Genomic DNA, 12,048 nt, shown 5'->3' with positions numbered 1-12,048 from the left:
AGATAGGCATAGACATTAGGCATCCTTACAAAATATGTTCCCATGACCCCCTGGCTCTGACCAATTTTTGAAAGGCCAACCACAAATGACTCTAGGATCTGACATTATTTCTGCCATCCAAGCAGTGGCTTATGGTCTCTGGATGCTCCTCCATTTCTTTCATCCCAGGAGTGTCTTCTCCACACTGGGAAAAATGCCTCATTGGCATTTCCCTTAGTTGCTGAACTTGAACTCAGGGCCTGAGTTTTGCCCCTCAGCTCTACAGCTCAAGGCTATCACTCTGCCACTTTGAGTCCTAAAGCAACTCTGCTTGCTCTTTCAGATATCTTTTGGCTGAGTAGAGGTGACAGTTTCACAAGGACCTTTTTCTGCCTGGGCTGGCGTGGAACCAGTTTACAGTTCAATAATTCTCATAAAAGGCCACTTTCCTCCACTTAAAAGCAACAAGGTGGTCAACATAGCAGTGTCTTTTAAATATGTTCTTACCTGAAAATTACTAAGAGCCAAAGGTACATCTGATAAACTTACACGAATCTTCACTCCTTTTTGTGGACCTGCTGGGAACTGTTACAAGAAAAACCTATGAGAGCAAACTAAACTAAGTATTAAGCAATTATTTTGGTAATCCTAATTTTTCCTTTTAGCACTTTGAGGCAAATGATTAGAACATTTTTACTTTTAAGCTTTATATACAGAAATCAATTCCTAATTTGTAATCTCCATTTTAATATTCTATACTTTAGTTTTTAGTTGCATTTTGAATAATCCCTTGACCTCTCAAGGCTAGGTGTCACTCATTTCCTCTTGGCTGCTTGTTTTAAAACTGATACACATTAAAACATTTAAACTCAAATAATAATTTTTTCTTATTGCAAAAATTATAATCACCATCACTGTACCAAGAAGCTAGACTTAACACCATTATGCCTTAAAAAATATCCAATAGCAGAATATCATTGAGAACAAATCGCATTATATAAATAAACTTTTTAACCCTTTTTAAGGCCTTCTTAATTTTAATTTTAACACATCCAAGGGACAGTTTTAGCAATGCTAATCAGATCATTACATCATTCAGTTTTACCATCATGTTTCCAGTGTCTATCTGAAGGTAAAAGGTACAGAATAAAGATGACCCACTTAGCCCTTCCTGTGTAATGGGCACGCACCCAGTCCGATCTTTAGGGTTAGATGAACTGCGTTTGTGCCAGCTTGCCTTCTTTCACCATGCATGGTTCCACTGTGCATGACCAGCTGACTTGCAGTTCTGCATGTTCACCCTTCACTCCTAAAAATAGTCCTTCTCCTGTCTTCTAAGTTTCTCCTTGTTGTTAAGCCAGATAACTTGATTACAGTGTAAAGAGACTTATGCATTCTAAAATACCAGATTTTCTAATTTTCAAGTTAAAGAATCTTTAAAAAGCCATTTGAAACAAAGTAAAAATTCTTTAAAATTTTTTGTTAATGTCCAAACCTCATAACCTTTTGAATTTTAAATTTAAACTCACCCAATTGTTACAGAATGCTGAAAATGTCTATCTTCAACATATTAACAAACACATACAAAACACACTCACACAGATCTTTAAGCATGCAAAAATAAAAACAACTTGTACATACATTTTCTAAAATTTTCAAACAAAACTTTAAGATAATATTTCTTTTAAACTAAGTAACTTTGTTGAGCTTCATTTTTCCTGGGCTTGCTTGTTTATGAAGGCATTTTGCCAATTAGTCTTTTGAATCCCCTCTGTTGGAGGAATGTTGGGGGGGAGGGTCACCGGAAACTAAACTGCCCTGATTTTTATCCAATTTTAGACAAGAGCCCTTTACATTTTCAGGACTAGCTGAAAAGTGAAACCCAGCCACACAGCCTTCTCTGTGACTGAGCTCAGCTGGAGGCTGGAGCTTTTATTTCCCCAGAGATGTTCAAATAAATAACAAAAACACAAAACCCAAAAACCCACATGTAAAGCTCATACCAATTCTAAAACAGAACTAGAAAACTCAATACCCAAAGGTTGAGTTTATCCCTATCAGAACTCAGTGCCGTTCTCACTCAGCAAGCTGAATCCAGAGTCTGCTGAATGAGCCTGCCACTCTCACCCAGAACTTCCCTACATCAGGAAACATAGAACAGAGAACAATCAGGTCTCAGTGAATGGGGTGATGTCTCACCAGCATTTGTTGACCCAGGGGCCTTCCAAAGTGAAAGAGAAGTCCGTCATTTTGGGGCAAGGGAAATAATTCCCTAGCGGCCATCTACTCAGACTGACAGATTCTCCCCCATATTCAGACCCTCCTGGGCCAAGGCCAAAGGCTAAGATAAACTCCAAATGACAAACAGAACACTCAACACAAAGACAGAACTTACAAAGACACAGTGCATCATTGTAAATTGTAAACCAGACAGTGCCAAACTACAGATGGAGAGTTTCCCCCAAAATGGAAAACTTCCCAATACAGATGGAAAGCTTCCCAAAAAGTGTCTGCATGAAAGTGCCAGACTACAGACAGAAAATTTCCCCAAAAAAGTCCGTACTGAACAGCACTCTACCCCGAGGGGTCTGGGGACATCTTCTCACAGACCCCGTTGACAGTCTTATAGTACGTCTACCAAGAGTCCTTACAACCAGAATACAGACCCTGTGGGAAACCAGAATTACAGATACAGAAATTGCAGGCAACCAAATATACAGAACAGCAGTGCGTTGACTTAACATCTGTTTTTTATGAGTCTCTGTGGTGGGGCATCTGGATAGTTTTATGAGGGGGATTCCACATGAACACCCAGAAATTTTGTACAGATTGAGACTCCCAAAAGACCCCCAGAGACCACGACCAATATGAACAGTATAAGAGTCCTTTATTTGCAAGTCCAAGCTGGTCCTCTGTGCACTCACTAACCGGTGATGCTAAGAATCCCTGAGCACAAAATCAGCACAGTTTTATAGTATTGAACAAACAAATTTAGGGACTTTCCACACAAGCAGTTACATGATTGGTTTGAGTCCACCCGAACCGCACTGCCTTTTCTCTGAACTATTGGTATGTACTGTTCCTGGAACACTTGGGCAACTGTTTTGATTTCTTAAGGGTGGGCAGGATTGGTGGCAACCTGTGTTCTTTTTTCTCTCTCTCTTGGGATTACTCTGAGGGAAGCCTAGCACAAGATGGTGGGGTTAATCTCAAATTGGAGTTACTTTGGCTCTTCAGCCTGAATAAACCAGAGCATACCACATACAAAGCTTTGGTAAAACACAGGTCTGGCTTACACTGTTGGACCAATAGGAGTGTATGTCTACTGCGGTTGCAGGTGTGTCTTAAGGTAGGTGGAGTTTTTCATCCTGATGATCTTGCAATGATGAAATTGACTAACAACACAATTACCTGGGCAGATCTCTGCTGAGACTTTTAATATTAATTCACAGCTTAACAAAGAACAATATTTACAATGAAATATATTGAACAACCAGACGTGGTAACCAAAATAATTTTTACCTGATTCAGTGTATTTTTTACACTCTATATCACATGTACAAGTTCTTCATTCACTTCTGTGTCATTATGTTGTCTTTATTTATTTTGGTTTTGTTTTCAGAACCATGGTATAACAGGGCATTTCTTATATTTTTGTCTTCTAGTCTTCAGAAAGTCTACAGTTAAAGGCTTAAGTTCCCTTAGTTAGAAAATTAAAAGCACATTGGGTGGGGTCTTTATCATAATTTTCTTATGATCTAAAATACGTTTTTATTTCTGGCATTTTATCTGTATAATCTCATTTCAATCTTTTCCAAAGGACACTTTAGTGGAAGGAGGAAATTCTAAGTGGATTCTGTTAGAAAATTTCTTATTTCCTTTTCTTTTGGGGGGTGGGTCCAGTCGTGGGGCCTGAAATCTGGGCCTGGGCGCTGTATCTCAGCTCTTCAGCTCAAGGCTAGTGCTCTACCACTTGAGCCACAGTGTCACTTCCGGCTTTTTCTTTTTTGCTTATGTGGTGCTGAGGAATTGAACCCAGGTCTCATGCATGCAAGGCAAGCACTCTACCACTGAGCCACATTCCCAGCCCCCTGGTAGAGAATTTCTGTTGCTAAAAACTCTGGTACATAGGAAGGTAAGCAACTCCAAAATTATTTATTATAGAGATGAGTCATCTAATACTCTTTCCTCAACGAAAAAAGAGGATTTAAAATAACTAATATTTTTTAAATTAATGGGGACAAATATGCACGAATTTGCGAGAAATAAAATGATCATTCATGAAACCTTACTGATATTTAAAGAATGGTTTCCAATAAGAGGAATCACCTTCATACATTTTCACACAATGTGTATCTGCCTGGTAACAGAAACCCAAAATAGAATAAGGCATCTAATAGCTATCTAATTTTTGTTGCCTTTTAGCAATACTGCTTTCTTATCATATTGGTTAGTATGAATTCTATGGCCAGTACAAAATCACATTTGTAATAACAGTTACTAGATTGGACCTTCATGGATGAGATGGTGTGGGTTTCTGGTGGAGCCCTCTCTGGTTAAAAGGAGGAGTTGGTATTGGCACAGTCTCTGTAGTTGAGCAGGGTGAGGCTTAGGGGGTGAAGACCAGTCTGTGTAGGGCTTTGAGACCGCAGAGAGGAGACAGGAAGTACTAGACTTGTTCGGGGTCTGGTCTCTTGTAGAGTAGGCGGGACTTTAGGAAGAAGGCTGGGTCACAGGGCTGGAGGCTGATTGGGGCAGAGCTTTGAGAAGGAAGAACAAATCTACAAAGGAGGAGGTTACTTAGAGGAAGGGTGCTGTGGGAGCATTGTGAGCCCTTGTGGGATATGCAGGATGAGGTTTGCCATAAGGCAGGGCAGTGAATGTAGGCAAGAGGCTGACAGAAGGTGGGGATTCTGGTGCAGGAATGTGGAGCTATGAGGGAGAGGCTTTTCAGGGTCTGGCTTTGAGAGGTCAGGGTGGTAAAAGGAAGACATGGACTAGTAAGGCGCAGGGTTACTGGTGGACAATGGCAGGCCTTTGGGGAGTGTGTTAGGGTGGAAGTGGGGTTTCCTGAAGAGAAGGGTGTAGTCACAATGTATGGAGGAGATTTGCAGAACCAGAGCTTTGTGAGAGCACTGATAGGATCAAGTGCACTAGAATGGTTAAGATGGGGTTTCTGGTATAGTCAGTCACCACTTTGAAAAGAGGAGTAATGTTGGGTGGGGATTTCAGTGTTGCAAGGCAGGCCATGGTCTTTGGATAGGGTTTCCAGTAGGGCAAAGCAACCTTCAAAAAGGGAATACGTAGGGACAGGGACAGGGACTTACAGTTGAGCCTGTTGAGGCTGACAGATGGAGCCCAACTGGTGCAGTTGTTTCTAGTGGAACAATGTGGGTGTTGAGAGATGGGATAGTGTGGGGGGGTATTCTAGTGTGGTTTTTCTGGAGCAAGGCAGGGCTTGGAGCCATGGGGTTAGTTGGAGGAGGGGCTTTGAGAAGGAGTGCAAGGGATACAAAGTGTAGATAATTATGGGCAGGGTATCTGGTGGAGTAGGGTGTGGATCTGCGGGAGGAGCCAATAGGGGTCGAGTTCATCTGGAGACTAAGGCAGGGCATTGAGAGAATACTTGTGGGAGGTGGAGAGGCTTGTGGGGGAACAGGACTGGCTTTCCAGTCAGGAGATGGGCTGTGTGAGAAGCTTCTAGCCAAGCAAGGTGTGGCTTCAAGGGCAGTTATAGGGAGGTGAAGGGTTTTTGTTATTGCATGATGGGTTTTGTGAGAATATGTAGGTTCAAGGCTGGGTTTGAGAGGTTAGCCCACTTAGAAGTAGGCTAGTTAAGGACGGAGGTTCTGATGAAAACAGGAGGGGCTCCAGGGAGAAGGCTAGTTGGGGGTGGGGTATGAAAGGTAAAGGAAGAGCTTGGAAGTACTAGGAAAGGGGAGCAATGCAACTATGAGGGACTAGAGTAGTTAGGGTGGGGTATCTGGTGGATGAGCTGGGGATTTGAGGGAGGAGCCTGATGTAGGTAGTGTTCTTGGTGCAGCAAGGTGGGACATAGAAGGAGATATGAATGTGGCCTGGTTTCTGGTGGTGCAGAGCAGGTATTCCAGGAAGGTTTTGAGTGGAAGAGAGATTTCCCTATAGCAGAGGAGGGCTTTCAGGAAGGAGTTTGTTTGCAGTCAGGCCTTTGAAAGTTTATAGCAGAGCTACCAGGGGGTAGGTTAGTTAAGGTTGGGCTTTTTAAGGAGGAGGCTGACTGGAAGTGAGTTTCCATTCGATCTAGTCAAGTTTTATGGGAAGGAGGGATAGGAAAGGGGCAAGACTTAGTGAAGAGTGGGGCTACAAAAAATAAAAAGTTACTACTAATAAATACAATAGAAGAACACTATTTTCAGTCAGTGTAGACTTATATTACTTTTATGTATGTGAGAGATACTGGAGAAAGTAACCAAGTAATAATTCTTTCCTAGGGAAGTTTTTCTTTATTCCAGTTGAGTGAAAATAAAACCACAGTTAACATCAAGCTCAGAGGCACACAGTAGACTAAAACACATGAAGCACTGGACTTGATTCCCCAAAACCACCATAAAAGATCACAAATTAAAAGTTTAATATGTCTCACTTGGTCATAAGGGACACTATTGTCTTAAAATTGTGAATGAATAGAAATTTTACTCTGACCATTTTAGAAATCCTAAAACTAAGTAAATAGTAATGTTTTCACTTTATGCAATATTGTAAAGTATACTAAAAATAATTAGGAAAATATAAAATTGTACGCAGAAAGTTCATTCTCAAGCATCAATTCTAATCTAAAAGAATTTAAAACCAGAAAATTGCAATATAGTGAGGTTGCAACATGGTTTATTGCAGTCATCAAAATGGTGATTTAAGCAAAGTGCCTTTATCATTGGATGCATCGATGTTAAAACATACCTAAGAATGGGAAGCACTACTATACAGACCCTGAAGAAAGTCAGAAGGATCTGTGAAGTTATGTTGGAATAAAATAAATGACTAATTACAGTAGAAATTGATCTTCACTAGGCCCATAAATACATTCCAGAAGAAAAGGCTACAATGAAAAATAAACAATGAAAAGGAAGCAGGCAGGCAGATCTTGAAGTAAACATTATCCAATGAACAACAGCTATTGAGGAATGATTACAATCTTCTTTTACCTAAGTTACAGTTACTGACCTATATTCTTCCCTAATGCCAATCGAAAGGCCATGAAAATGCAGTAATTATTTTCAAGGTATTAGACTTTACAGAAAGAATTCAATGAATGTATTTCTAGAAAGTATAAAGATAGATGTCTTAGCTAAAGATTGAATAAAATATCCCCATCTCTGGCCCTCCGGGGGGGGGGGGGAAAGGTTAAGCCAAAGCACAATGAGAACGGAAAGAAGTACAGTAGTGCATACCAGTAGTTCCCAAGATGAAATGATGAATGTACCAGCGGGGAAAATCAACAAGATCATCACGGGACTTAGCACTGTAGAGTATAGAAAAGAGCAGGAGAATTACAAAGGATGCCCTTGAATATTTGGCAGTAGAGCACATTGCATTGAGATCTAAAATAAGTGTAGTTATTATACAATCTACCTGTGCTCATAAGGTGCCACAAGAATGATGAACTTACGATTTACAGGACATGGAATAATCATAAACGTCTTGCTTCAGTAGTGAAGAGTTAAACCTTGATAAACTCTGTTTTGAAACACCTAACAAACTGTAAAACCAAGAGAAGAAGATTCAAAATGTGTATGTTACTTGACTGTTTGTAATAGTAGAGATAAAAAAATCAAATCACATAACATGGATGCAAAAGGATAACATTATTAAGGTAATCTTTAAACAACACACATTTTATGTGAATAGTCCTCTTTATAAATGATTTGTTTTCCTTACAGATTTTGGATGCACAAAAACAATAAAAAACAAAAACAAATCAAAGCAAATACACTTGGCAATAGAGCTGGTTGCTAGTGCCTTATCCCTATTTCTAGATAGTCATGAGCCTGAGATTGGAAGTTCATAGTTCACTGATGGCTGGGGTAGCAATCCATGAATTATTTATGTTCAGTTGTTCAATCAAAGACAGATTGAAACCTTGTATCAAATAGTACAGACTCAGTCAGTTATTAGTGAAAAAACCAAGCAAGAGTTTGAGGCTCCACGTCAAGTTTCATTGCTGGGCGGTGCGCGTGCACGCACGCAGACACACACACACACACACACACACACACACACACACACACACACAAATGGAATGAGAGAGGAAGAGGGAGAAAAAAGGGAATATTAAGAGTTTAAAATGGGAACCTGTCTGCCAGGACTATCCTAAGCATATATTAATAAAAATGAAGGAAACCATGGAACTAGGTTCCATGACTGTTTTCCCAAGACTTTCCATTTTCTTAAGAAAGGGGCTGTGTCATTCTTTCTGATAGAAACACACAATTTCATTGTGTATATATACCACCTTTTCTTGATCCATTCATATACAGAGGGGCTTCTAGATTCGCTCAATATCTTAGATATGGTAATAATGCTGCCAAAATCATAGTTGTAGATTTAGTGAGTTTTAGCTTGAGATCATTTCCACAAATGCCCAGAAGTGGGATTGCTGGCTCCAGAGGTATGTACATTTGACCTTACGAAATGATGCTAATTGAAATGAACTCCAAGATATGGAAACAAGTCATTTTTTTTCAGATGTCAACCTTGATATCTCTAAAGTAGTGTATCTAGATCTTATTTTATTTCATTTGTCTTTTTCCATTGATTTATGTCTGGCAATCTCTGTCTTAATTCTGGTACCTTCCATTTTGTATATACATTTATCTGATTTGGAGAAGGAAAGGAAAAACATAATGATGAAAAAAGTACAAAGAGCGACCCACTGCAACAATGATATTCACAAGACACTATGTCAGAAATGAACTTGACAACTTTGGGGTGGGGAGAGGGGTAGGATGGGGGAAAGGATATGAGAACAACAATGGAATGGGTAAGAATATACAACAAGGAATTTACCTTACTCATGTAACTGTAACCACTCTGTAAAGTATCTCTGAAATAAAATAAAATTTAAAAACTGAACCTATCTTAGAAAAAATATCCTTTTCAAAATAATACATCCCTCACCGTACTTGTGAGAGATTCTAGAGTCAAGCTTTTAGACCAGGAAAGGGATATATTGGGAAGCCATCTCAAACAGCAATCAAAAGGCTGAGAACTGGGCTCTGGGAAGGTCAAACAGTCAAGGGAAAACAGGGGTATGAGTTATTACCTCAAGGGTATTTAAGATAGAGCTGTTGGACACTAAAAGATTAAGACTTTGGAGACAAGATGGATGTCTGTGCTATAGTTGTAATGACTATTGCTCCCTTCTGCTCCCTAACAATAAGGGATTCAATTATCACTATATTTACAAACAATACCTCATGTTAATAATTATAACTACAAGCTAGATTGATGCCTTAGTTTGTGGACATACATGTAGCCACTGACCACCCCCCTATACTAGAATGAATATAAAGTCTGTTAAGCAGGATTTGGGGATCCAGAAGCTGGCAATGAGGCTTTGTGTCCTCTGGTGTCTTCATTCCTATCACTTCCTGTGATTACTCATTTCTTTGGCCAGGTATCCCATCATATTTGCTGTCCCAAGGTTGTGGTTAATGACAGTACTGATATTCTGAATAACTCAAAACAAACTACGTAAAAAAACTTCCTCAAAGAAGACTGACAAATGTATAGGATCACCTGGAATGATACCAAACATCAGCAGTTAACCTGTGATCCTCTAGCAAGAAAGTACAATTCAGGACTATCTTTACTTCTGATAACATAAGAGATGGATCATTGTCCCTTTTGTATATTTGGTATTTGGTATTGCACATATTTTCAGAAACACATATACATTGTGAAATAATGTTATTTATTTCATAGGTCAGACCACGTCACTGGAGTGATGACCCAGTTGCCTGAATTACACTTAGGTGAGTGTGAATTGCCTAATTACTACTGTTTCTTCATGAAACGCAACAACACAGAATGAAGTATCAGGGTCAGCCCATTCCATACCTGTGAGGATTTATACGTAGATTCGAGTAATATACACCTCTCAGCACTCATGGCACATTCGTATGTTATAATTGTCTTCAGATCAGAAAAATGCTAGAGCTTAAAGTAGAATGGTGGGCAATACATTTTCAATGCAAGAGTGATGATCACCCCTGCAGTTATTCTCAGTGGAGAATCCTTCCTATACATTTTACTGACTTAACTTCTACTCTGTACTTTACCATTATCAGGCAGGGTGGCACTGTATTGAGCTACAATACTGCAGCAACCTTAACTGCTTTGAATGTTACCTCCAATGTTGGTACTAAGGTCAACACTGCAACTTTAAACACATAAGTTAGTGGATACCCGAACTTTTCAAGCCTGGTTAAAATTGAGCTATCACTGCTCATTGCCAGTATTAAAGATCTCACTTTTTAGATTTATTGTTTATCTTCTTGTATTTCCAACACTGCCTTATCTGTTAATTTTTGAAGTAGAACTTTTAATTTGCTTCTGATTTATGGGGGTGCTAGTGATGCCAGTTGAACTGCATATATGATAATATAAGTAATTTGATGTTTTGACATATGAATTAAATTTTGGTAATTGAGGAAGTGAATACACATCACTCACAAAAGTTTCTTTATGTGTATTTGTATTGCTATATTGTGAACTTCCTAAAATCCATCCATGGGAGCACATGTCCCTAATTCCATCACTTCTGTCACTGAGACAAGGCTTGAAAGGTCCAGACAATTTGGCACCTCATAGTAAGAACCTTCTACAAAGAAGGGGGAGAGAATAGCAAAAAGAGCAAATGAATCTTCCAACAGTTTTGTTACATATTCATTATGCTTAGCCATTAAGACCACCATAATAGTATTGTTTATGACTTCTTACCTACTGTTTTCTGTTCTGAGCAGTTTTATTTATGGATCTTTATGAAATCATAAAAGAATAACATAAGAAATCTATATAAATCATATAAGAAATCATAAAAAATAGTCTGTTAGGTATATATACTAGACCAGATAAATGGACCATTAGACACTTATCTTCAATTAAGAACCAAAAAGCTAAAAGTGGAGCTGTGGCTCAAATGGAAGACTGACAGCCTGAGCACAAAAGAAAAGTAAAAGTACCTAGGCCCTGAATTTAAGTCATAGTATTAGCACTCATGTACTATATATTCTGTGAGATAAATTGTCAAAACCTGGTCATAGATTTCATATGAGGTGTGAAAATGTATGCAAGTCTGAAATGACCCCATGGTATTTTGACAAGACAACTAAAAGAGGTATCACTTAATCAAATAGTAATGAGGGATGGGTTTGTAGATTAAAGATTAAAGCTCACTTTGGAATCTTTTGAGTTTGCTAAAATAAATAGCTAGGAGTTGTCCGTAGACAGGATGCTATTAAGGACTTGAATTAAAGAAAGAACATAGCTGGAGGAGAAAAAAATAGAAATAATTACATGTACTCAGTGGTAAAATCATGAGAAGGAAGATTACAGAACTACGACCTGGGATACACAAATATGTCAAAGATGACAAATGAAAAACAGTAATAAGTATGTAATGCAGACTTATATGGATACACATTTTTAATGTTTAAGGGCTATGAAGTGATTGGGTGATGACCTAAAATTTAAGAAATTGGTAAGATCAATTATCTCTTGGGCCAACCGTAGCTGATATTTTAAGTAAAATGGGGCCACAATAGTGTGTCTTGATTTGCCAAAGTGAAAACAGGTCAATATTTGGAAAGACATTTTTTGTACATGTGGTTGGAGTGACAAATACTGGTTTGTTCAAGTGACAATAGAAGGGTACAGTTTTAGCACAATGATAGAAATTTTTCAAGGATCTGGCAGATTTTCCTACTGTCTTCAATTTCCTTTTTTTTCTGAGAATGAAAATAGCATTACTGGAAGCCAGTCCTAAATTGTACCTTTGTCAAGTTATCAGATATTCAGTCTATCACATGCCCA

Source organism: Dipodomys merriami, unplaced genomic scaffold (assembly GCF_024711535.1).
Source record: "Dipodomys merriami isolate MVZ:Mamm:240054 unplaced genomic scaffold, mDipMer1.0.p SCAF_573, whole genome shotgun sequence".
In the NCBI taxonomy this organism is placed as follows: Eukaryota; Metazoa; Chordata; class Mammalia; order Rodentia; family Heteromyidae; genus Dipodomys; species Dipodomys merriami.
Note: the sequence above shows the minus strand (reverse complement) of the source record.